At 32.5% G+C, this 27,930-nt stretch overlaps 1 long non-coding RNA gene across 3 annotated transcripts in view; it reads left to right on the forward strand.

The window, feature by feature from the left end:
- LOC141452824 (uncharacterized) overlaps positions 1-27,930 on the forward strand; it is a 92,196-nt gene that overhangs the window by 36,764 nt on the left and 27,502 nt on the right. For all 3 annotated transcript variants that reach the window (XR_012457641.1, XR_012457642.1, XR_012457643.1), the window contains exons 5-7: positions 3,009-3,223; positions 13,551-13,635; positions 21,506-21,701. This is a non-coding gene — a long non-coding RNA (uncharacterized lncRNA). The remainder of the gene's footprint in view (positions 1-3,008; positions 3,224-13,550; positions 13,636-21,505; positions 21,702-27,930) is intronic.

Consider the following 27,930-nt stretch of genomic DNA (forward strand, 5'->3'; position numbering starts at 1 on the left):
GTGTCTTATAATTGGAAACTGAAATCATAGTGTTCACTTTAATCATTTATCAAAGTAATATATTTTATTTTTAAAGACTAATATTTGGGAGTGTTTATTTGTGTCAAAGTAAAGAGAGATATAAAAGATGTATTTATGAAAACAAAAGTCACTTCTGCGATTGATAATTCGTCAATTGCTTGTTTATTAAAACCCAAGTTCTTATCTGGGTTCAAGTTTTCTTATCTAGTTCAATGAAATCTTGTTTTTAATAAGCGATCTAAGTTGTTTAATTAATTTAAAACGTTTTAAATGTAAAAGGGGGGAAATAAACATTGTTTTCCAAGTTGTTGAACGTTTGAAAAGGAAAGCATCTTGGATACCAAACATAAAGCGAATTTGGTGGTAATTATTCAGTTTCTGCAAGTATAAAAGGGTGAGATGACGTTTAGGATGTGAGGTGTAAAACTGTATGTAGGATCAAGAAGGGTGGAATACCATCTAAATTGAATTCCAAGTCACATTAACTGTATGTTTAATGCAAGCTTTGTAGAAAAGGCAAATGACATTACTCTCAGAATAGGAAATATAGGGAAATGAAGAATGCATTAAGTGCTGGGAGATGCTGCAAGGAAGTATAATCTGTTGCACCATTGAGGAAAGATAGAATGATGTGCAATAGGAATGAAAATAACCCGGCGGGAAGGGAGTATTGAAATATTACAAGGCGTGTGTGTTTTACTAATTTTAGCAGAGTCGGTATAGTTATCAGATGTTGAAGCGTAGTAAAAAGTTATTACTTATATTTTATTTTTATTGAAAAGAAAAGAATCTACATGGCGAAGCACGAGCTGCGTATGTCCCTCAAACAAGTTCTCATTCGAACGACTTACCAGACCACCACTCTCATAGAAGGCAGTGCTTCTACCTAGTGATCTGTAGGGAGAAACATTCTGACTCCAGAAAATGGTTGTTCCAATGAGGGTGTGACATTCCCAGCAATCCACAGAATTTGGAATACCTGAGTATGGCATTCAGGGAAGGGTGCATCTTATTCTAGGAAGTGGTTTATCCCTTACTGCGCTACCGGCGATTGGTTATTCTTCCATCTCTCTTTTTTTTCTTCCATCTCTCTAGAACCATCCTAGAAAACTTGGGGTTAGTGTGTTATTACTTGTGGGACTGTAAGCGATTGGTCTTACCTTGCATCGGTGGAGGCAATGTGACACAACAAATCTATTTGATTGAGTGGCCTAAAACTAAAAACTAAATAAAAAGGTAATGCTAACTCAAAGGTTAATTTGATACCTCCTCAAATGCTACTAGTGTAGCATTGTCTGATCTAGTACAACGTTCAAGAAGATGTGATCTTGCAACTAATTCATAACATAGTCTTTCTTTGTAAAAATTTCCCAGTTTTGCGTGACTTTATCTACAGCCCATATCCCAGTTGTTCTAGATACCCTGTTCACTGGGGCATTGTGAAGTGAATGTCGTCTCCACAGTAGGGGACGCGTAATAGGTTTTCCCTTCTCAGTTTTCTCAAAAAAACTTTACAGGATTTTTACTAGTTTATCATTATTTGAAGTATTTTTTTTATTAACAGATGGGTAATTAAGCTAGATTATTAAACTAGAATTGACAATAAAAATTATTTATTAACCTGTTGTTTATATTATCCTGCAAATCCTATGTATTAATTTTAAATAAATATATTAATATTTTATTTCTGATGACTGCGTTATGTACGTTATTATTACTTTATATGAATATTCTACAGGAAATGAATTTCAGTCATTTCAATCCATGTAAATATTAAATGTCATTTCATATTGCCAAAATTTAATTAAATGTGTGTAAGAAACAATATGTTGTACGATGAATTGAACATTGTTTTGTTAGTAAATATTGGATTTCTGATAGATTTGATGAATTTTAATTTTTACTTGTTGACAATTATTAAATCGTATTAATATGTTATTAATGCTAAAAGACGAGTTTGTAGTTGAAAGTTGCTTAATGAACTGTGACTCCTCTACAGTTTATAACTTTCATGACTTGCCTCCTAAAATCTGTTTCTTCCAACTTTGTAGCAAGAAAAAGTCTAATTACAGGGTTGTGTTTAAGAATTTTAATGTTTTTTTCAGTTGTTTCATTGTAGGATTGTATGGAACGCACCTTCGGTTCTATTTTGCTGTGTTTTCTAGAATGAACGTTATTTATTACTTTAATTCTAATTTGTTGAACAAGAGAGAATAAATTCTAATTTAGTGCTTAAACTTGCTAAATAAAACCAAAGCTGCCTACATTGTTGGGTATAGAAAACTTGCAGGCTGTAATCCTGCAACTTGGCAAATCATAAAAGAAGAACGTGAAGTATTTCTTCTTTTTTTCATGTACTACAAACAGAAAGAGAAAGAGATCCTCTTCTATGTCTCCTCTAATGCCGGAAGAGAACACCTCTTCCAAGCCTAAATCCAGAATTAAAATTAGGAAACAGTCTAGACTCTACCACGGGCAACCATAATCCAAAAAGAATCCAGAACTTAATTTCCTCCAATTATAAACTTTCATTAACATCTCTTTGCGAACAGAAAACTGTTATTCCGGTTCACCTTGCATATCTGCGAATAAGTGATGGCATTTTTCATCAAAAACCCTGAGCTAAATGAGTGATTGTTTAATCCACTGTTTGCTTTATTGTGCAGAACCTTTTATCTATTAAAGCATAACTTTTTTTTTTTATCTATTCGTTATCGAAATATCTAGTCAGACAAGAAACAATCCTTCTTAGAAAAAGTAGTTACATAAGATTTTTAAATTATAAAACGTTCATTAAGTTCAAATGTCTTGAAAACCAAATTCCTCAACTATCGTTGCCTTGTTTTGTTACTTGTAGCATCATTGTGACTTAATTTACAGTTTTTTTTAAATTGAGATTTGCTTTGGTAAAAATTTATATTTGTATTTTAGAGATTTTATTTCAACACTGCAATTGCAATACTAATTTTTTATTTTGCAAAAAACAGGTAATCAGGATGACAGTGGATGGTATGCAGTTTGTGAATAAGTTTAATGGACTTCAGGCGATGTGGAATATTGATGACCAAAGATGCTCTCAGTCAGTCCAGCAGAATGTGTACAGAAAAGAAGAAAGATACAAGTAAAACAATTTCTAGCCAAGAAGGATAAATTAAGGATCGTTAGATTTTATTGGATTCCTGAGTTTGACAGCCTGTAATAGGTAAAGATAATTTTGAAACTCAAATTCTTGTAATACTGTAACAAAACTTCTTAAATTAATCAGATAAATTAAGGAGGGAAAATTTGTAGAGAAAAAAATGTATCTCTGGGTGAATTTAATTTTGTGTAAATATCAAACTTTTCATTTCAATCTACTGGAGTGAAGAAATAATATGAGCGGGTCAACATTTTTAAAGAATTCGTACAGAATGACAGCAAAATATGCAAATTTTTAGTTGTTATGGTTAAGGCTCCATATGTACATCAACTGTACCGTATAGTTTAGAAGGAGTTAATTCTGGTGAAATCGCAAAGACAAAGATTTCTTCCAGGAAATTATGAAGTGTTCCTGAAAAGTGTATACTTTGGCTTGGTGTTTTGTTTGGGAAACCCTGGTAGCCTAGCCCTAAAGCTCAGCAACAGTTCTATTAAGTTGATTAAAGCTCCTGCCTCGTGCATCCCCACTTTGCTTCCTAGGCTGTCTTGCCGAACTTATTCCCCCCTTTGTTTACGAAATAGGGCGACTGTTTGGCGCCAGTAACGTTTGCACTTCCTCGTTCCTACATTCTTAACCCTTTCAGAGGACTACACCATCTCTTGTTTCTACTTCTAACACATTCCTAGCCTTACATGATAACACAGAGCACTAACTTGAGCACACAACTACATTACTACAATTCCTTCTGTTTGCCACCCATTATAAGCAACAACACTATCTTCTTGGGGTTTACTGACGATGTGCTGGAGGGAGTTCTATCTTCCACACTAATTAGGAATTTCAGCAGGGGTACAATTGTACCACAATTCGACTTCATACATCCTCTTGGGGACGTTTTACTGTAGAATTGTATCAATTAGAAGTTTGCAAAGTTCGTTTCGTTCAATAAAAATAAAATTAACTTTACCAAAAATATCTTTTCTTCCTATTTATTGCGTAATGCAAATAAATAGAAATAAATTTATGAATTACAGATTAATTTAATTTAAAAAAATCACTTAACAAACCAAAATAAAATCCTTTCTTTACGTTATTTTTTGCCTTCTCTGGCTGTAGGTATTTCTATCGTGTCCAAAGTGAACCGGATTGCACACACAAAAAAAGAATACATTATGAACCTCATTAGTGCGAAAAATGTATTATGAAAGTACTCTTTTGACTTTCAAGAACAAGCTTAAAAACAAAACAATCAACCTTAAACTTTATACGCTTGGTCATGGCAGAATGGCCATGAGTTCGAATTAGCTTTAATACATGGATTTTTCTTCATTGTCTCGAATATAGTTTCTGATTATATTTCTTCTTTATTCTTGATACTCAATTATATGCGAATGTGTTATCTAAAACTGCCGATTAAAATGTTCCTTGTAGGAGTTCGTGAGCGGTAGGAGTTGGCTCTCTTTCTGAGTGTAATTTCAATTAAAGTGTAAAAAAAAAAAAATAAGTTGTTTGGATCCCGAATTGTAAAAAAAATCTTCCAATTGAGATTTTTATACATTTGTTCGATAATTACGTCAGTGTGTTCGTTTAAACTTGGAACCCAAACAACCCATACAACGGGCTATTTAATTTTTCTCTTTAAAACTGATTTTAGGACTATTTATTTCTCTTTCAAAGAACTGTTTTTCACGTATGTCTGATGTTAGTAAAGTTAAATGCTGCTTAAATTCTAAGTGATGAAAGTCACCAGCTAGCTGATGTGGGAATTTATTTCAAAATTATTTCCTATAATCCAAAATCGTTAGTTAACAAGAAGTACTTCTTTTTGCGTCTCCAATTGAACTAACTTAAATCTCTTTACATACTTTTCATTACCCAAGACGTTCATGTCCTTTACAACTAATTCCATTTCAACTAAAACGGATAACTTTGATATCTCTCTTGTCGAACCTTTTTAGAAATTCTAAAAGATGGGCCCCCAAGATATCCGCATTGGTGAAGAGAATGACTACTGAGTGAATGTCTTTTTGAGGGTTACCACTGCATAACTTATCCAGCCATTTCTGTTATCACAGTTATTTATATTTGAATAAAGAAAACAAACTGGTTTCTGCTCTTAATGCTACATATTACTGAATTGTAATTAACAAAATTACCCTTTCTTTGTCTTTTCTTCGATGGTACGTTGGAAAAGGAGAGCAAGTAGTAAAAGACTTTCTACTGTTCACAAACACAAATCTATCTAAGTGCTAGTTTAGAATACACTTGGACAACTGAAAATAAGATATTGCTTTTTTCTATCTGTTGTATTTTACTCGCCTTTGATTCAGAAAACAAAAGTTAAAGCTATTATTTTAAAGCAGAAGTATTATTTTATAATGGTTTAAGCATTTCACTGCAGTGACGGACTCTGAACAAAGTTTTCAGTTTCGTGTGATTTGAGAACCTTCATTTGACGACCGGTTCGATTTTCATATATTTTTTCGTCTGTCTTCGTGATGTCTTCTACTCTATTTAGTTAGACTAATCTCTATTTTGGGGGGGGGGGGCGCATCGACGACTGTGGTCATTAGCGCCACTAATCTCTATTGATATTATAATCAATATTTGGAAGTCAATTTATTCGTGAATAACTTTTTAGATATAGCGTAGATTGTTTAACACAAACAAATTCTTTCCACTAGTAATAACAGGACTGTAATCTAAATATGCTTGCAATTGGGGTTTTATTTTTTTTAAATATATAATATAATTGGCATAATAGGACTTAACTTCTCGTGTGTACATTAATGATCAAGATTTATTATTCAATTATTCAATTTAATATTGTATTGTTCATTCATTTTAATTACTTACAAGAGTAAAGCATTAAGTTTAATACAAAATCTTAGCGTAATATTGCCGCCTCAAGGATCAACTATATTGATTATCATTGGAGCGAAATAGCAAAGGCTTCAAATATATAACATTAATTAAATAAAAGACTTACTCAACCAAGATAACCATTTGGATGGTAAGATGATGATTCAGAAGCTGTAAACGAATTATGAAACAAGAACTGAAAGACAAAAGTTTGGCCGAAGAGGGGAGATATATAGAGAGAGATGTATGACAGAGCATTGTGCGTATTGGTGTGTTGGGTCTTACTGTGGCTCCCTGTCATGGGAAACACAAATTTAGTGTCAACTAACTGCCGTAGCTTATTTAATGTTCACTTAAACAAATGGGAAATCTTTACGTCCGTAGTTGTCTCTTGTTTTGGTTATAATCGTATAAATAAAAGTAAGATTTGTATGTTGTGTGCTAAACAAACTTTAATCGCTTTACACTTAAGATTTTATACACTAAATTAAGGGAATCTTATTATACTCTCGGGAATCCATCTACCAAGATTAACTATCCCATTTGTTAAGTATGTTTAACACTAGAAAAATGCATCGAACAAAATTTATTTATGAAAAATGATTTAAGTTTTCTTGATAATTATAGTCCATCTATTTTAAAGAAATACTCTGAACGAATAATATTTCATTGAAAAGATCTCCGCTCCTTGGCCGAGGAGTAAATCGCTCGGTAGAGAGACTGGTGAGTAAGAAGAAAGAGGGATAAAATACTGCCAAAAACTAACCGCAATAGTTGCCAGTTGTAGCTTACAAAACACGAGTGAACAAGTCTTAACATAAGTTCCCGATGCAGAAACGAGAAGAAAAGTAATTATTCCATTATATAAATTTTTTTCTTAATAAATTTCGTAAAGCCCTAATTTTCGCAGCTAGAACAGGAATACCTACCAACAACTCTACCACCAAAAATTAGTTTCAGTCACATTCGCAATTTATTAATTGTGAAAATATAGTTGAGTGTTGTGAAGTCAAGTTATTGAGCGTACACTTTCCACCCACAAATGTGTTAAACCGTAAATAACGCTGAAATCATGCTTTGTGAATGCCAAACCAATCTCCACTCAACCGTTCTTATATAAATTTTTCTGAAACATTTTTTAAATAACTATTATAAATCTGCATTTTAATGATGGGTATTTATTTAAGTGGGTTTGTTTTAAGCATTAAAATTTCCATATTGAAACAAAAGTTTGGTATCTACTAAACAAATTTTCAGATAGTTAACTGCAGCGGGCCGCGGCGTAAAAGAGTCCAATCTTTCAAGTATAACGTAGTCTTCATCTTTTTCACCAGCCCTCATTTCTGGCACACCATCCTAGTTGAGTCAAGAACATCTTGAGAGCTACAGAACTTCTATCTGGTTAAACATTCAGTTACCTTAGCTAAGCCAATCTCTGAAAGACTATCCTGTAGCAGTATCTAGGTTTTTCCAGATGTTTTAAAGTGATTTGGATTTTGGGTAGTTTTCTTACTGTAGAAATGCTCTAGTATGACACAAATTCATATTTTTCTATGTTCATTTCATTATCTTTGCCCAAGTTAGTTCATTTTATTTCTAAAATGAGTTAAAAATAAATAATAGAAGTTATTTTTGAGTAAATTTTAAGAAAATTAAAGTTAAATGCATTTAATAAAGTAGCTACTTCCAATTGAGGGGTTTTGACCGTAACAGCTGTACGGTTCCTGGATATAAAATTTATGCTGCCTGATTTTTAGGTTTTGACACATTCTCTTCATACACACACTCACCAGAGAACTTTCTGAAATACCACCTTTGTGGAGATTGAACGGCAATTCGATACGATCACCAAAACATCTTCCTCTTACCAAAATTAAATGATGGTAAAAATAGAAATAAATTATACAGTAAAAAGTAATTAAAAATGAAGTACATTTAATTTGTGCAAACACACGTTCATCAAAACCCTGATAAAGTTCAATAGAGTACCATTTTTTTTTTTATTTTGCGAAGAGAATTAATTATATCGGTTGATTGGTGTGTCTAGCGAAGATAGGCGAGGTCGCCATGGCGACGCAAGCTGGCGCCTAGTCTGTCGTGCAGTTGGCGCCGGCGGAGGCCCGACCGCACACTTATTAACCGCCTCCGAGCTGTGGGGCCGGCGCCCGCTCAGTGCGCCTCTAGCCGCCTCTGCCGACCAAAACTACAATTTGTCTTTATTTAACTTTAAGGAAAGAGGAAAAAGCTAGTAGTGACCTCTCTAGCCAGAAATGACTCTTTTATATAGTTTGCTGGCCACGTTCTAACGGCCTTATGATAGTTTCTCATTACTACTAACACAGCAGCATATCATTTTGTTTCACTGTTTTAAAAAAAGATCAAAAATATAATCTATTACTCAGTTGCAATCTTACAGAACGGTGCCAAATTGCTAGTCCAAGTCTTAAGGTAAAATGAATGTTAGCACCTGTTTAACAACTATTCTGAAAATTTTTCACTTTCTCCTAGAACTGTCTTAAGAGCTTAAAAATTATATTTCCATGAAAATATTACGTACAGAAGTTATAGAACTAAACTTGGGCAACAAGTATCCGATTATTAAAGAAAATGGTTGAAGCCGTTTTTGAGAAAGTTCCCCAAAACTTAAAAATTTATTCAGTTAACTGACTTTTACAGTTGGCGGATTTTTTTTCTAAAAGTAATTGAAAAAAGGTAATTGGTTGGATTGGTAACTTTTAGCTAGATCCAAACAATCTTTGTTTTATCTTTATCTTACCTTCTCGTTGGTAATTCGTACGTAAAATGATTTTCTTAATTACTGTTTGTGAGAAAAGAATACTGCCAATTTCGGTCATGATTTTTTATTTAGCCGAGCTTCGACCTAGGGACTACAAGGTCCATCTTCAGGGCTGTGGAACATATTTTACAGTTGAGTTGTAATAATTGTGTTATAATTTATTTGTATAAAGTTAAGTAGTTTACAAAAATTATAATGTATGTATTATTATTTTAATATAAAAGTGTACAACAACTCGCCAAGATGAAATAACAAAAGTTTCAAACTGCTTTCTCTTCTTGCAGTAATCCCCTCGTACAGTCTCTCGCTTCTTCTGGCATCCCTGACAATCATACTCGCCGACTGAATCGTCAATGGCCCCGCGACCTCATTGCAGCAAGAAGACCATAAACATCGTTCATATCCTGTAGAGATAATTATTATTATTCATTATAATACCATTATTATAACTATACCTACAGTAAAATATGTTCCACACAGCCTTGAAGACAAAGTCAGTCTCTTAGGTCAAAAGCTCGGCAAAATTGGCATTATTCTTTTCTTCCTACTGAGTTAATGGAACAGTCACCAATAACAAAGAACAATCCTTATTTACTGTTGCTAATCTTGCACATACTGGCCAGTTACGGGTATCCTCTGCTAGAAATGCTACAAAAGCTACTATAATAAAATCCATTGAGGAAGGATGGTGTCATCAAATCCACCGGCAAGGAAATCTGTGTATCGCTATAAAAGAAAATAGTTTTATTAATTCTCGTCCTATTGTATAAATAATGGCTAACTTTTCTACTTTTAAACAGTGCATTAAAATTTTAAGTATAAATTCTGTTATATTCTGTTTACATTAAGGTGTCCTTTCATATGTTAATAATTTCTCGTACGATATATTCAACTAAGAAGGAACTACATATACATTAGAGTATTTACGTTTCTATTAAATTTGTGCTTAATAACATTTACCAAACTAAGTTAGAAACTTTGTGGAAAGCACCTTTCCAACCAAGATGCTTTACCGACATGAAAGCTTATACTTTACTCTTATGGCTGGCAGCTATTAACTTTATAAACTTTAATGGGCATTAATGAAACCTGTAATTCATTTATCAAAACTTTCAATGATGTACTGTATAAGAATTTTCTTCTTGGTTTTGACAAAAAATTATATTCTGATTTCAAAAAGATCTACTGTATAAAAAACAAAACTGTGTGAACTTTGATCATAACTTTTGTTTGGACATTATTATCGATATCCTTTTTTTAAAATTCATGTAGCTTCATTGATAATGCCTTCTAGAAAGCAAAAATTTCTTTTCTTGCCTTACTTATTGCAGTTATCACGTTTGTTACTGCAATTTTTGTTAACATTGAATTTTTTGCTGCGTATTAATCAATTCTTAAAATTCCCTTAAATATGTGATGTAGAGAGCATTCGTTTCACATATAAGTTCTGGTTGCAGAAGCTCATTTATATGGATTTTAGTTCTAGTTGAAGTTCTCACAAAAAAGTTCAAATAGAAAATTATGGAATCAAAAAGAAGTGGTTTGCAAGGCTTTTTTTTTTACAGTTTTCAGATTTTCGTTGTTATGATTGTCAAAAGAAGTCAGAAAAATTACTACAGAAAGAGAACTCCGAACTCTCTTAGCATCTCAAGAAGTGATGAATTGCAAATATGGGTCACCTCAAGGCTTGGGCAAGCAGAACATCTGTCCTGGGCTTCGCGTTTCTTGTATCTCCTTGCTTTAAAAAATGATGATAATTTTTTTTTTTTTAGAAAATATTATATGGGACTAATAATTATTAATCCCATAAAAAATAAATTCTCAACCACAGGAAACCATTTACGGTGATTCAGTTATTACTCAGGATTTCGCCAGGAATCCATTTCTCATCACATGTCAAATATAATTCATTAACACGAAACGTCTTCAGTTGGAAAAACGGTCTTTTTTTCTTATCCTAATATTCAACTGATGACTTTTACTGAGCTCAATGTACAATTGAAATAATTAATTCATTTTCTTTAAACGGAATCTTTTTATAAAATTTTGCTTCAAGTACTTTTTTATTTTAATTTTTTTAAGGTGGAATTTGTATTTATTTATTGACAAAATTAATGTTCAGTGTTTGTTAAATTAGGTTTTCATTGCTATTTTGATCGTTAAATAGTCTAACTGAGAAGTTTTATTCCGCGGCCTTCGATTTAAAAGGGTAAAATAGGCAAAGATAAAAATGTTTCAACAAATAGAACAAAATTTAGAACAGAATGTTCATAGATGAATGATTTCTAGAAAATACTATCAATAGTTTTGAAAAATTAGTTTTATGATTTCCATTATGTAGTAGCTAATAGCTTTGGCATCTAATTTAAATGAAGAATAATAATCATTTTCACTTGCTGTTTCTTCATTTCTGATAGGAAATATTGCAAAAGTTATACTGATAAAGACTAAAAGGAGAAATAAGTTGTCGCATTTATAGAACAATATAATACTTTAGAAAAATGATTCATGCCATATTTCCCCCCCTCTGCTTACTGTGGGCAAGACCATTCAATTCAGCGGGAATCCGATACGCCCAAAGTCTTTTCTACAAGCTGAAGAGATAGAGGGGTCCTCCATTTACCAAATTATGTTCGATAGGATCTTTAATTCATTTCTACAACAATATCAGATAGTATTGTTAGGGATTCTGTTATTCCAACTTTATTCCCCTCGAACAGCCTTCCCGTTGGCCAACACCAGCTGACTAGTTGTTATTCTGGAAGTGTAAGTAACTTTAGTGCACCACTATCGATCTACAACATTTATCAGACGCATTCTGCTTTACTTCCGTCCATCCATCCATCACTTCATAAATCAGCTTTGCGTTCTTCAGAATTGATGGACCCCCTCTTTTAATTCTGTATCGTCAAATTAACAAACTGTTCCAACTAAAGAAACAACAATTAATATCAACTAGCTAAAATGGTTTTTATTATGCTATTAATATAGTCTTAGTATTTTTCTTGTATACTCCTGCCCTGCAAATTTAGTTTTCTGAAAAACTATTTCCAGAAAACAAAATTTGTAATTTATTTACTTTTTTCATTTTTATTGCTGCTAATTCTGAAAGTTGTGGTAAGAAGATTATGCCTAACTCAAAGAGTTGCTACACTTGTTATTGTATGTCTAACGCGAGAACCCAACATTACGCCTAAGCACTTCTCTATTTCTTAATATTTTTTAATTTTACTGTAAATGATAGTTTAAATAATTGCCGAAGTTTTCAAAAACGTATTACTCGCAAGAATTCGCACAAACCAGGGCAAAACTATTGTTATTATAAGAGAGTAAATTGACTGAAGTATAAAATGATTAGGAGAAGTGATTAGAATTATTATTTATTGATTAAAAGAGAATCTCAATTAATCAGGCTATCTATATATAGCATTACTGGATGTTGTTTTATGTGCACTGTAGTGGGTGGCGACTAAGTTATCTCGTTGTAATTCAATCTTAAACTGATGGAATGGGGTCATGTCATAAATGGGAAGAGTAGTTGATTGGTGGTAGTGGAACGTTATATCTTATGTAATGTTAGCCGAGAGACATTAGTGCTGTAAAGTTTGCCCATTAACGAGTTCGCTACCCGCTGTGCTGCCTACGAAAGTAGCCACCTAAATATATTCAAATAAGTTGATAATTTTTTGGGATGCTTTGCAGAATGTTTATAATTGTACATATGTATTGTATAATGCAGAAGATTTCAAATTTCAGGTTTTTTTTCACTTGGAACCATTAAGATTGAAATAAGAAATGAAACGTTTTACAGTCTTTCAACTATTTCTTAAATGCTTATTTATTTATTGTAATAGTAATAACACAAAATGTCAGTGAAAAATATCAACTACATAAATGGTTTTGTGGATTATCCGCTCTCTATTACTGAATTTTAGATTTAAGATACTGGCTGGAACCTTACAGTTAGATCCTATGATCTGATTTCAAAGAAATATCAGTCATCTAAAAATAATAAAGTACTCAAACCGGCATTCCTTGTTTCAGCAAGTATATTCTGCTTGACCTGGGTTCAGAGTATAAAGAAACCCAACAATCATTTCAGTTATTCTCAGATAATGTTCAGTTATTTTTAAGAGTTACAAATATTCAGGAACGGAGTTTGTTATTTAGACCAGAAAATTTGAACAAAAACGTTACGTTTTTCTTGTAATTACTTTTATGTACATATTCATTTTTAATGTTCTTCAATTTCTGATTCAATATCTTAGGGTTGAAAATCAAGGGCTCGTTTTAATCCACCTCGTTTTCTTGAGTTGATTCTCCTTAATTATTTTTTATTATTTATTATACATGTACTTCTATATGCATATATTTTTTTTAAGGCGCACCAGCATATGAGGTAATTGGCGCCCGGAACTTTTCTTATTGCAATACTGGACTCCGGACAGTCTTCTTTCGATTCAGATAACACTGTCCGGTCTCCAGTCAGTGAGCTGTAAGAAGCTCCTTGGAAGATAAAATCTAAGAGCCGAGCAGCTGGATTCGAACCCGGGATTTCCGCTTTGGAATCCAGTATACGCTTGACTAATCACATGGGTCTTTTACGGCACACTACAATTTTACAAATATGGAAACTATTCTAAACTTTATACACTTGCTAAGTGTGATAATTATTTTCAAGTGCTAGATATTTTAAATTTAATTTGTTTTGAATTCATTTCTTTGTTTCAGAAAAGTTTTTGGCATTGGAACAATATAATAAAAACAAAGAATAATGTTATATATTGGAGAATATTTGGCAATAATTACCAACTCAGTAAGTATTTGTAATTTTCATTTATAGTGATACCAATTTTTTAAATATCTATTGAAATTTAAACATGTGTGATTGTGAAATCTGTTAAGTGACATTGTGACAAGAATAGAGTTACACGTTTCACCCATTCGCGGTTCTCTCGCGTTCCAAATCACTTCCACATCCCTATCATATTTAATTAAACGGTAACGCTTTTTTGCCACTGTAAACCGTATACGAAGTTAAAGTTGTACTTCGTATTTCAATTTGAAATATGTATTCTACTTAAAACAAAATAATAATAATAATAATAATAATAATTGTTATGATCATCAGATGGTGTGATATAATTAAACAGATAATTAGCTCTTCAAAATTATATAATGGTGTGAAAATGCCTATTTTGGGGAACGAATGGGTCTGAGCCACCAATAAAAATAGCAATATCAACCACTGCAATCTGTCTATTCAGGGTGAACCAGTAAGTATTGTCAATAGGCCTACCTACTGCGTGTAGTACATCTAAAGTCGAGTTCAATAACGTATTGGCCAACTTCATATTTTCCTCTGTTCTTGAGTGACGTCACTTTAAAGTTTTTTTCTAAAATCATTACTTTTTTCCAATAAAAATGTGATTACTCAGAAAGTTTTAGTCTGAATTCGATTCTGATGACACGGTTAGAAAGACAGATAAATTTTCTAAAAATTGACACCATTTTGAAGCATAAATTATTCTCCAAACTGCCTTAATCTTCCACCGGAACCTAGGAAAATAAAAGTAATCGAAATTTTTTAGAAAACTCATTAGGCTCTTATGTGATCATTTTCAGTCCTAGGTGCTGGCACTTTTTACAAAAGTTTCCTTGTCTAATGGGCTTTCAAACAGTATATCATTTTCCAGGATTCCTTTTATCTTCGTATGAGAAATTGCGTTTGTTTTGCAAGAAAACGTGTTCACGAGCACTCATGAGTGTTAGTTATCAAGTTGTTTAATTAATTGAAAACTCTTTTAGATGCACCAGTAGTCAATTTTTAAAGTAGATTGTCTTAAAATAAGGTAGTCTAAGGTTACTTATTGCACATAAAAAAAAAATAATAATAATAATAAAAATCTAAACTGAAATATTTGACAAAATGTTAGATATTGAAACTAAACAAATTAGCCTTCGATTATAAAAATAGCACTTGTTTAAAATATTTTCTAACATTTTGTCAAATATTTCAGTTTAGATTTTTATTATTATTATTATTTTTTTTTTATGTGCAATAAGTAACCTTAGACTACCTTATTTTAAGACAATCTACTTTAAAAATTGACTACTGGTGCATCTAAAAGAGTTTTCAATTAATTAAACAACTTGATAACTAACACTCATGAGTGCTCGTGAACACGTTTTCTTGCAAAACAAACGCAATTTCTCATACGAAGATAAAAGGAATCCTGGAAAATGATATACTGTTTGAAAGCCCATTAGACAAGGAAACTTTTGTAAAAAGTGCCAGCACCTAGGACTGAAAATGATCACATAAGAGCCTAATGAGTTTTCTTAAAAATTTCGATTACTTTTATTTTCCTAGGTTCCGGTGGAAGATTAAGGCAGTTTGGAGAATAATTTATGCTTCAAAATGGTGTCAATTTTTAGAAAATTTATCTGTCTTTCTAACCGTGTCATCAGAATCGAATTCAGACTAAAACTTTCTGAGTAATCACATTTTTATTGGAAAAAAGTAATGATTTTAGAAAAAAACTTTAAAGTGACGTCACTCAAGAACAGAGGAAAATATGAAGTTGGCCAATACGTCATTGAACTCGACTTTAGATGTACTACACGCAGTAGGTAGGCCTATTGGCAATACTTACTGGTTCACCCTGTATAACCCAACAATATTATTTTAGCATCGGCTATTTTGGCTACTTTTTGATTGTCCATCAACCAATTATCTTTACTTAGGGCCTCCTTTCCATTTCAATTGAATATGAATTAAAGTATTATTGCACAGATGTATTTATTTTTAGAGTTAAAATTAGGCTAAAATAAAATTTAACCGACTGAGGCTGGCAGAAATAAAAGCTTGCAAAACTATAGCGTTGAAAATCGGCGTCATTGTTTCGATGCAGTTTCTCAGGCTGGCATCTCCTGATAAAAATTTCTCTCTAGCCACTGTTCATTTTGTTATAACCAGATGGCTCTTGATGATCGAAGCGAGCATGTACAGAGAAATAAATAATAGTGAATAAATTGAGACAAAAGTAAAAATTGGGTTAAAAATATTCCTTACTGTATAAACATTATCTCCATTTTAATCTAAATTAATAGCATTGCTAACTTATGTTTTAATTACACAATATAGAATGATATTTTAAATGTTAACCAATTTATTAGCGAAAGAGTCAGTTATCAATGGGACAGTTCGGCAGAATGAGTGAATGTGTGATGGGAGTCAGGTTTTTAGCTCTCTTTAATTAAATTTCTAATTCACCTGTAATTAAATAACGAAACGAGTGGTATTAAAAAAAAAGTAATTAAAAGAGAAGTGAGTTCCGGCGTACAATGGTGTACAGGAAATAAAATAATTGTTAAATATTTTCACTCGTTTTTAATGGGCGGTAAACAAACATAGCGAGATTTAGGCAATAAGAAAAAGCATTTCACAGTATTGTAATTTTGCATTTCCCATTTGTTAAAGCACAATATTAACATGACTTTACGATCTAGTTGATAAAGTTTAAATTAATTTGGTGATGATTGGATTAATTGTGATTTGTTTAAATGGTTTTGTTTCTTAAAAAAAAAAATAGTAATTTTTTATTACTTTTTTAAATTTTTTACGAAGCACGTGGTCTCTCTCTCTCTTTCACTCTATGCGTGAACAGGATATCCTGTGCTCCGGGAGCTGCAACTCAGTATTCTGTTTTTTTTTACTGTTGTCGCTTCTGATTTTAAGAAAGTTCGAAATCTATTACAACTGGACATTTAATTTAATTGACACAATTTTGCTGAAAGTTACAATCGATTTTCTTAAATCTCGAAAATTTAAATACTTGCTGATCTTCTGTCTGAAATATTAACTACCAAATACGTCTGACGGTTCTCGATTTTGCCTAATTTGATGGTTTCACTTGAGGTTTTTTTACTACATTATACATCTCTTTTAGGTAATTAATAGTTTATATTTGAAAAAATTAGGATTTTGTTTTCTCCAGGTTTTTTGTTTTTACTATTTCTGTAATTTTTTGCTGTAAGGGAAATAAAAAGTTTTTCGTGCTACAGAGCAAATAAAAAAGTGCGTTAAACTTGTGGTCCACCCATAAGTAGTAAAGTTTAGATTGGTTCGCGACAAGAAAGGGCGCCGCCCCTTCTATTCGCTCTAGTTTCCCAGGCCTTCGCGTACTGACATTATTAATAAATGAACGGCTGACTGGAGGAAAGACCGCAAGATTTCATTATACATTGTCGGTGGGCTCTTCTTTCTAGTGATAGGACGCGGTATCCACTGCCACATCCTCTCTTTGTCCCTAACAAATTAAATTGCATACATATTTCCCTTGTTTTCTTTTAGGCGCGCACGGCGCCCCCTTTTCTCCTTCTCATTCCTAACTCCTTCCTAGCCCATCCTCAATTTGTTATCCACCTCTTCGCCTAACTGTAACTTTCTTCTTCTATGTTCTACTACCCAATTTGGCCTCTCACAGTCCTCTTTTACTAACATCCTTTGGGAATTGTACTCTATTCTGTAAGAGCAGCCTGTTCTATACACACAGAAGAGTCCTGGGAAATTGTTTTTACAGAAAAAAGTCAGTCAACAAAAACTCTCTCTTAAGTGAGGAAATTTCTTGAAGTGTTGTTGTTCACTACTTTAATTTAGCTAGAACGACTAAATTATTATTAGCCCTCAATTTTATTTAATTTATTAGAATTTAGTAAATAGCTTTTTTCTGCAACCATGTAGGAATGTTCTCATTACTCAATTAAAATCAGCTGTGTAATGCCCAACTTCCCTCACTAGTGGGGAAAAATTCCCATTAGTGTCACTTTCCTCACTAGTGAGTGGAAAAACTTTATTGTGCTTCCTTGATATAACATAAATTAACATTTTTGTTATTAACATAAATATTTTCTGTAAAACTTTAATAAGCTTATTTAACGTAACTAAATAATTAAAAAACTAATATTAAACATAAAATAAAAATTGAAAGGAATATAGAAATAAAAATAATACTTTAATAAATAATTAGATATGTATTTTTAATTATAACAGTTAAAAAGGTTATAGTGTTACCTTATAGAAATTTAAAATGGATTCTAGTGATTCCTGTTTAGAAAACACTCCTCCATCAATAAAAGAAACAGCAGAAAATGTAATAAGCAATGTAAATACGTAAGTAATGTAAATAATTGTAATATAACAATAAATGTTTTTAATAAATAAATTACTTTTTGTAGACTGTAAAAATGAAATTTTTAATTTTTTTAGTTAATAAATCTAATGGTTGCAGAAAAAATATAATATTTAACTCGAGTGTTAAGTATTTTCCTCACGCGAGGCAGGGTTTGCACTTGCACTCGCCTCGCTTCGCTCGCTCTATCTTGTAAAATTGAAAGAATGGTTTAGGTTTACATTTGTTGTTTACTTTTGTTCTAACTTTTCTGATGATAGTTAATTTTTTATTTTTTTAAACGTTTCTGTGAACAGGAAAAAGCTTTTTAATGTTGCCATAGAAACAGACCTTAGTCAGTGATTTATTTTGAAGGGTAAGTGAAATTTGTATTAAGGGGCACTTGAGAGACTGGTAGTGATGAGAAAAGGTTGTTTCGATCGGGTAGGACACAAATAGGGCAGGTGACCACAACCTTGCACAATGAGTGTAGATAAGTTGGACAGAGTGGGACTCGCCCACTGTCACAGATAACCGCATAACATCGCACACTATTGCCAGTAATACTGACTTTTAATGCAGTGTATTTGTACAGACAGTTCTACCTTCAGCTCTCACGTGCCGAGGAGGGGAGAATGTTTTAGTTGGCTGTGGTGGCTGGATGTACTATCTCTCTGCTCTCCTATTTCTGAACACCTCATCCTCTTCGAGCGTCATACTCCTCATCATCATCATCATCATCATCATCATTATCTCCACGCACTAGACACCCTGCCCGCTCATAACTCTACACCAATTCATACTAACCACCCACAAACCCTATTGTATAACTGAATGAATGCAGCAGATAAAAATCATTTTTGGGGGCGATAAAGTCTTAGTATAGTATATTTATGCTGATCTCATCAGAGAGAGAAAAAAGGAGAAAAATAAAAATGTATACATTTAATAGATAGCTACCCCCATGTATATGTCAAAACATGACAGCTAGAGCGATCAAAACTTGCAGCATGTTTTGTAACAATTCAAGTAAAACTGGTGGAGTTGCTTGAACCTTTAATATCAATGGCTTCTCTGATCTAGCAAGTGTTGAGTGGGAGTTCTGGCCTATGTATTCATCTTTTGATTTTACGTCACAGGTACATCCAGATGAATTGAAAGGGTAATTTCAAATATTATTAATAGAGATGGTACAAAAAGTATTAATCAAATTATTAAAATGTAGAAAATGTAAATATTTAGTACTTTATATATAAAATTGTATTTTAATAATAATCTTCTGAACTCACCGTTACGAGAGATTTTCTTTCCGAAATATTCTCCACTGTACCCCAGTAGTGTCACGTGAGAGATTCTGCGGCTGCATTACTCGCGGTTATGGTAAACTTACCCAGGCGCTCTAGGAAAGATCAAGAAGAGAACTGGGAGTCGATACTATGGAATAACTACTCTCTAGAATTATTTGTCACCCATCTCCATTCTGCTTCCTAAATATTCTGTTCCCGGTGAGGATTCTAGTTATGGAATATTTCCTTTCAAACACTCGGTAACTGCTCAGGCTCTGCCAGAAGTGCCTATGTATAAATGAATTGAGCTGAAGTAGTTGCCACAACTAAAACATGCTTAACTTGCCAAAATTTACTTAATTGATGCTTTATCGGAACACTAGTTCGAACCATACTTTTATGTCGGCACTTTTCTTGCCTTCTCTTGGAAAACACTTGCCACAAGTTGATTCTGTTCATCAGGTATGTCAAACTTAATTTGAATGCGGGCCAATTGGAGCTACAGGCAAGATTCACGTGGGCTGCATCACATTTACAAATTTTTCTAAATTTATATTCTAAAGTTAGGGTTCAAAGAATATGGATAGGATAATTAAAACACTATATAATTATATTTATAAAACTAAAATTATTCTTTTTTACCCGAAACTTGCCAGCGATTTCCTCGTACAAGTTTTGCTATATCTGGATTCAAAGACTGAGAACGTAAGAATATATTTTGGGAACTCCTACTTCTTTTTATCGTTAACAACCGAATCATTCTGGAATTCCATTTATAGTGGTAGTCACTACATTCAAACAAAGAAATTGATTACTTCCATTCATTAGTAATGCCCTTGGTATCACTTTCGATCAAAACCTATCCTGGAAAAACCATGTTTCCCAAATCTCTCGTCGTTCCATCCATATCCTTAAGCAGTTTAATAGTTCCCGTCACTTTTTTCCATTTAAGACCCGGCTACTCCTAGTTTCCTCTCTTACGAGAGGAATATTATATCGTATATTCTCCCATTTCGACTATGGTTGCTTAGTGTATGGCGGTCTTTCTGGTGAAATTGAAGCTAAGCTCAAGCACCTCATGAACTGCTTCATAAGATTTATTTTCAGCATTTCCAGAGACTTTCGCATTTCGCACTGCTACGATGAGTTGAAGTGGCTTTTTCCTCTCTATCGCCGCCAATATTTTTTGGCTTCTTTCCTTTTTCAAGTCATCTAGTCTCAAAGGCCTTCCTATATTTTTCAACTCCTTAAGTTTAAATCCTCCATCCATTCCCGTAACACTAGATCTCGCTCATCTGATCTCTATATTCCCTCTCACTGTACCTCATCCTTTGACAAGTTCTTCCTAATACGTGCTACCTCTCTCTGGAACTCCTTGCCTTCATCTGTCCGCCATGCTCCTACCCTACCTATCTTTAAATCCCGTCTATTCAGTTATCTCCTTTCTATTCAGCTTCCTCCGAAATTCTAATTGTTTTAATTTATTTCCTTAATTTCTGCTGTTATTTTTATTTTCACTTTTGTCAATACTTATTTATTTATTTATTTTCTTTTAAACACAGGCCAAACTGTTAAGGCCTCTATTTGTTCCTGTATTTATTCTTAGGGGACAATTGTCCCAGAATAATAAATTTCTTTTCTATTTCTATTTCTAATACAGAATTGCCTTGTTTAATAAAATACTTTGCAACCCAGGTATTATGAATTAAATAATTCCATTCATTAAAATTAATGAACTCGTGGTAACAATTTAATATTTTTCTATAAAAAATGAAAGAGCAAAAAAAAAAAAGAGAGGACATATAAACGAGTAAACCCAACTTAGAAAGGTTGTTGGAAAGGAAGGAAATGGCCTGAAAAACTGGGTAGCCTAAATTCACTTTTATTTCCCTTTGACTTTGAATATTTCAGTTCGTTTGCTTTATTTATATTCTGCCATCTTATCTTGGGAAGGTATTAATGTGTATTTTTGTTTGTTTGTTTTTACTCTAGACATGGGGTTCTGTTTGGCTGAGAATCACGCAACTTGAATTGCCATTTATTTACATTTTTAATTTATTCATTTTTATATCTTTAAAAATAAAATCAAATAAATTGTGTCCGCAAGACTTGTTTTTGTTGGCTTAGCAAATATATAGGTTATTAAAATTAGGTTATGTTTTCTACAGTACTCTTAAGAAATAAGCAAATTAATGTTTATTTCTTTCTTTTTTTTTCTGTTATTTAGGTGCTCGCAATCATAGATTTCGCTGCATCAACTCAACTATTTTTATGCCCGGCGGACCCAGCGTTTTGACTGATTCTTTCCTACTCACAAGCTGTATCTTCCTCTCTATTAGAAAAGTGGTTTCCCTGGACTGATAGATGCATCTGGATCAAGACCCAGCTGACGTTCAGAGTGGAAATGGACCGAGAGAGAATGAGTAAGAAAGAAAACCCTTGCAATACGTACACTCAATTATTATCATGATTATTGTTTACTTTAACTCCACGATTCAGAACAGTTACTTGGACTACAATTCACGTCAAACCAGCCGCTTAACCTTGAGATTTACAAGTCGGACAATGGTTCGAAAAAACTACTTTTCTGTGTATTACCTTGCAATGTTATTGAATACAGTATCCATCTTTGAGTTTAACCAAGTATTCTAATGAACAATGAATACAGTATGGAAAGCCAAAACATAATAAATGATCTGTTCCTTGTTTTTCTAACTAACTAATCTATCAATATAATATGAAAGATTAGTAAATTTTAATTTGCTATATCTCATTTTGCATTGCATCTACGCAGGTCATATTTATCTTGCTTGTAGAGATAGTTATAGTCAATAGTTGTACCAAATTGCATAGTATTCCGATCGATAGAAATCCAGATATTGCGATTCAATGTTTAGGTAATGTGAAAGATTTAGTCAATTTTAACTTGCGATATCTCCTTTTGTAGTTCATCCTCAGTGATAATATTTCACTCGATTGTGGAGATAGTAGTTATCCATAATTGCATTAAATACCTAACATTCCAAAATTAAGCAATCGTGATATCAAGAATATTTTTTTTTTTAATAATTAATATAAATATGAATAATTTTGAGATTTTATAACTAAACGTTTAGGTAAAAGGTAAGATTCCGGAAAAATTCTATTACTTTTTTTAAATGACATATTTTATGATCTTTATTGAGAACGGAAAATGTATTGGTAGATATTTTAATAGATGTTTCTCATTTAGATGAGAAGAAAACATGTAATTCCCAAAAATAGTTTCCGCTAGGTAAAGACTTGAGTTTTTTTACCTGTGTCCTATTCAGGAATGTTCGTTTGGAAAGTTTTACAGTTTAAGAAAAATTAACTGTGTAACAAACAAATCTTTAAAGTACCAGATCTCTGATGAAAAGTTTGATTTTTTAAATTTTATTTTCTAAAATTCTTATCTGGTTCTTTATTCAACTCTATGAATTAAAAAAACTGTGGATACAGTATGACTTATTAAAGGAACGTATTGAGTTTTCGCTGTTTCTTGCTATTGCAGTTTAATTTTTATCCTCCCAAGCTTTAGGAATCACTGAAATTTGGTCTAATGTAATTTAGCTCTTGCCAGTTAGATAGTATTTACAGCATAAAAGATTAACCAGATTATGAATAAATCCTTTAATCATGAATTATAGATTCAATAAGAGCGTGTGTAAAATAAGGATGGTGGAAGTGGAGGAAGTGAGTTACATTTGGGCGGTTGCACGTGTACACTTAGTTAGGCTATGCCCGGGAAAGACCGCAGGTGTATTTCATAATCTAAGCGGGTGTAGGTTGCCCTTTCGAACGGATGTAGTGGAAAATAAAGGCTAATGGGCAAAAAATCTGATAGTACCTAAATAGAGGATTTTCTCGTCTAAAAAGAAAGAAAAAAAAGGAAAGGAGTGAAGGGCCGAAAGGGTGTGCGAGTGAGTGAGAAGGGCTGAGTAAAAAACAAAATAAAAATAAAAAGGAAGAGAAAGCATTTTAGTTGGTGAGGCTTGAGAATGTGCATTACCTCGTTGTTTAGAAAATAGGGCTGGGAAATAACGCTGGGATTTCTTTTTTAACTTGTAACACTCATAGTATAAAAAAGAGAAACTTTAAGTTAGAATGTATTAATGTCTTGCTTTAGGCAAACATTTTTATTAAATTAACTTTAAATTAACCAGTTAATAATAAATCGAATATTTAAAAATATTAAACTGGTTTAAATAATTAACAATTTATGAAAAAAATATTAAACTGAAGACCACAACTGTTCTTCTTTTTTTAGGTGACTATTCTCGCTGAATCAAAAATAGAACAATATATTGTAATTCAATTTAAGATACTGGTCATATAATTATAATATTTGAATCAAGAAATCTTAGAAGGATATTCTTCCTCAAAAATAAATCTGTGAATGGTCTAGGTCCAGTGGTCGGCAACCCGCGGCTCTTTTATCCAAATTGTGTGCCTCTTCTGCCTGCCCAAAATATATTGCATAGTTTAATTTTATTGAAACGAATGAAAATTCAATTTATTAAAGGTAGTTTTTCAAAAATAATTTTAAATGTAATAGAATTATACAATACCAAAATAAAGTACATGATTTATATTGTAAGACTGCCGCCTTTTCATTCCTTAAGTTATTATTTATTTGTTTATTTACTTTGTAATAAGTGAAAATAAATATATAAAACATTTAAATGTTATTGAATATCATAAAATAATAATTTGCGAATACAAATGATCTACAGAGTTTTTTACACTACCATCCTTGCCGGCGCTTGGTAAGATTTATTAAAATTATTTAAGGAAAAATGGCTCTCTACTTAAAATGGGTTGCCGACCCCTAGGTAAACCCTAAACCTCCTCTTAGTGACGATTTTCTTCTGTATTTTACTAGTGAGACCCTTATTAACCATCTCTCAGGAGAAGACACATAACGCAGTTGACTTCTGGGACAAGAAAATATTTCAAAAAGACAAGGAGTTGTATGTTTACATGTCGCTTTCAAATTGTGTGTACAGAATTGTAATTTTCAAGTAATTTATTAGTTATACAAATTTTATAACGAAATTTCCTTCCTTTAATGCAAATTTAATTGATAACAAAAAATATCTTGTTGCTGGATGAATATCCTTTGGTTTAAAATATTACTTTTAATAACGGCATTCAAAACGTTAATTATAAGGTAATGATGGCATCACAAAACGAACTTATTTTAAAATGGGTTTCGGGAATTAAGCCTACCAAGAATTCCATTTTAAAGAAATGCATTCGACCTTGGTAACACAGTAAACACTGCTGACGCCGAAGAAATTAACTGGCTAACCTTTTATTAAATTGTTTCAAGAACCCTTTTTAAGTTATGTGAATATAAAAGTTTTATGTATGTTTTGGCCAGATCTTAATCTTTTATAACTTAAAGTCGTTCATAGCGATAGCAGAGTTGAAGAATTATGCATTTTGTAGCAGAAACCTTTATTATTCCATCTCCTGCATTTCTTATTTTAATGCATTATTTTGTTGATCCAATCAAATAACGCTAATTAATTAATTATTTCGTGCTATCTAATTATTATATGCTCCACCTAAAATTAGTTTTTTAAATTTTTTTTATTTCAGATTCATTTTTATTTTATAAATATTGATGGTATTCATCAAAATTGTAAAATTTAATTTTACTTTTATAGCAGAGGCGTTCAGATGTTTTCCGAACAGTTTAAACTGCCGCGAGCTTATTAAAATTTCTGTTCACCATAATAAATGTGCCTGTCTCTCGTTGTGTAAATTTACTAGCTGCCTTGTTTCTCATACATCATTTACTTCCACTCATATTTCTACCTGAACATAACTGTATGTACATGAAGCGTGTTACCATGAGCTCGAACTCGCTGAACAAGGCTGATGGTCTTCCTATTGTTGCCCATTAAATCTGGGTTAAGCCATCTCAGCGTATACGGTCATTGAAAATTGTCAAATTTTGGTTAACATTTTGTTCTTTTTTAGTAATTAGAAATGATGAGAAAATTTCAAAATGAAACATTTATAGAACATATAGTACCTAATAATAAAGGTTACTTTTTAATTAATGGTTATAAGATCATCAGATTTTTTATTCCAACTTTTTTAAAGAATATTACAAGTAACTTGTCATGAGAGGACCAAAGTAATTACTGGCAGTTCGCATAATCATTGCATTGGGAAGTGACAAGCTATATAGTAGTCTAGACAGTACTTCTGTCTGGTACTTACGGCTGAAATGTAAACCTGGCATGATGACATACCTCGGAAGATGCTGACTCACAAAAGTCAGCTGTCCTCTGTACTTTTTTTTAATGATTGTTCTAATATTCAGAACCTTGATCTCGCTTTTTACGATTTCAAGTTTACCTCCTCTGGTACAAGCCTTTCCAGGCCTTTAATTTTTACCTTTCGAACTTTATTTTTTAATGTATTTATGAAAGGAGTAAGAAGTTCCTTCATTTCTATCAATCACTGTAGGAAAAGGAATTAACTGATATCTGTGCTTCGGACTTGATATTCGCTACTCTCCACCAAGCTTACAGTTTTTCTTGTTTTGTTATTCTTTGTTTGTCGCCTTCTTTTTTGGAGAACTAAAATTAAAAATTTTTTGATTTCAAGCACAAAAAAAAACAAAAACAAAATTTGGAGAGCCATCAATCTACTTGTCCTGAAAATGTGGCCCTAGAAACGGTGTTTTTAACTTATTAATAGAACATGTTAAAATTTTTCTTAATATGATACAGACTTATTGAATCGTAAGTTTATTTTAAGTGGTTACGGCTGGTAGGTTATAAATGACTCTTCGAATCTCGCTCAAGCATCTGGGCTTTTGAGCCTCAAGGAGACATTTCTTTGTTAAGTGGCTTATACCAGACTAGGGATTACAAAGTATTCATCTTGTGACTGACTGCTTGCTTAATGTTGATAGGATTAGTTTGTATACTTGCACTCAGCATAAATCGCCTGGAGTTTAGGTTTCTCTCCCCTGATGTGATCTCAGGTTTAATTTGTATTGCTAGAAGAACGTGGGATTTCATGTCCAGATTCTTGACATAGACCCAGTTATAAGCTGGTGTTTAGAGTTGCTTATTTAGTTGGATAGTTTAATGGTTCCACGGTACGAAAGTACCATTAAAAATCCGTTAACTTAAAACTATTAGGAGCATTTGAATATAAAACGTTCAACTTAGTTGATCTTTGAAAATCATTAATCAGAAGAGATGCAAAAATAAATCTTGTTGAAAACTAATAATTGGTTTTCTGAAAACATTTGCTCATATGAGCAAAACACAATCAAAAAGTTTTCAAGTATTATCGTATGGACACTACAAGAGATTTGTTAGATTTGGGAAGGAACCATTTAATGGTTTTAATGGCGGTGTTGACTAAACATAGTTTTGTGACTGGTTACCTGAATAATATCGAAACGGTGACTACCAATACATTGTAGTCTACCGATGTACACATCGGTCTTCTCAAAAAAATGTTTAAATTGATGGATTTTAATAGTTCTTTAATAGACTTGCTGGAATACTTCAATTAATGTACTTGTTTTGAATTTGTGATTTCAATCAATCATCTTTGTGCAATGACATTTATCACAGATTTCTTTATTTCTTGATAAGATTTTAGTTTTCATTTAAATTCTTATTTTCTTCTTCTCATTAACAGCTTATTATAATAATTACCAACAACAGTAATTAACTCCTAATGTATTTCTTAACAGATTAAAATCACACACTGTTATAAAATGTTTTTCGTTTTTTTTAACGGGTTTTTATTTAGTTGAAAGAAAAAAAAACATATTCCGTTTAAGCCTAAATGAAATAATTAAATGCTTTACTTGAACATATATCAAATATTACGTTTGTAAATATATTTTGTGGCGTAAATCTAAGGGCGCTCAGATAAACTATTCCAACAAATTACGTAACCTCTGTTATTAAAAGGACAGGCATGACTTTCCAAACACCTGAATCCACATTGGATAAATGGCTACAATAAATAACAAAGCTGGGGATGCGCCTATTTACAACAGTTGCTGAAGTATAGAGAGGACTGATAATCGGATAATTGGTAACGATAACTACAGCAAACCAAAGGTCCTGAGTTTAGCGGTTTATATCTGATTAATTATTAGAATCCCTTCTCTTATACAAGTATAATTATGCTATGTGAGGTATGAACTCAGGTGGGGAAACGGCACACAGAGACCCGCATCTCTTCCTCAGGCTGGTAGCGCAGTAAGAATTGCATACTGTTACACTGAAGTACTAGCACCCTCCTGCACAGCTAAATTGCTCTATATATCTCTTGAGAAGGTAAATTACTATATACACACGCATACTAGACCCAAACACACGCCTTTCTAATTACGTCTAAATGATATAATGAGTAGAAAACGATGTAACCTTTGTACCTCAGCGCCACCTCTGTGGCTGTATTTACTGTGCTTACCCAATGTCTTATCTAATAAACAACATGCATGTGAAATGCTCATGCATACATGCACCATATTAATTTTTGTTGTACTATACAATTTGGATATCATAAAATATCGTTCACTAATTTGCTATGTACGAGCATTTGTGGGTATCGTGCATCATGAATGTGGGTATCCGTGAC

Source organism: Rhodnius prolixus, unplaced genomic scaffold (assembly GCF_049639745.1).
Source record: "Rhodnius prolixus isolate KJV_2025 unplaced genomic scaffold, Rpr scaffold_3, whole genome shotgun sequence".
In the NCBI taxonomy this organism is placed as follows: Eukaryota; Metazoa; Arthropoda; class Insecta; order Hemiptera; family Reduviidae; genus Rhodnius; species Rhodnius prolixus.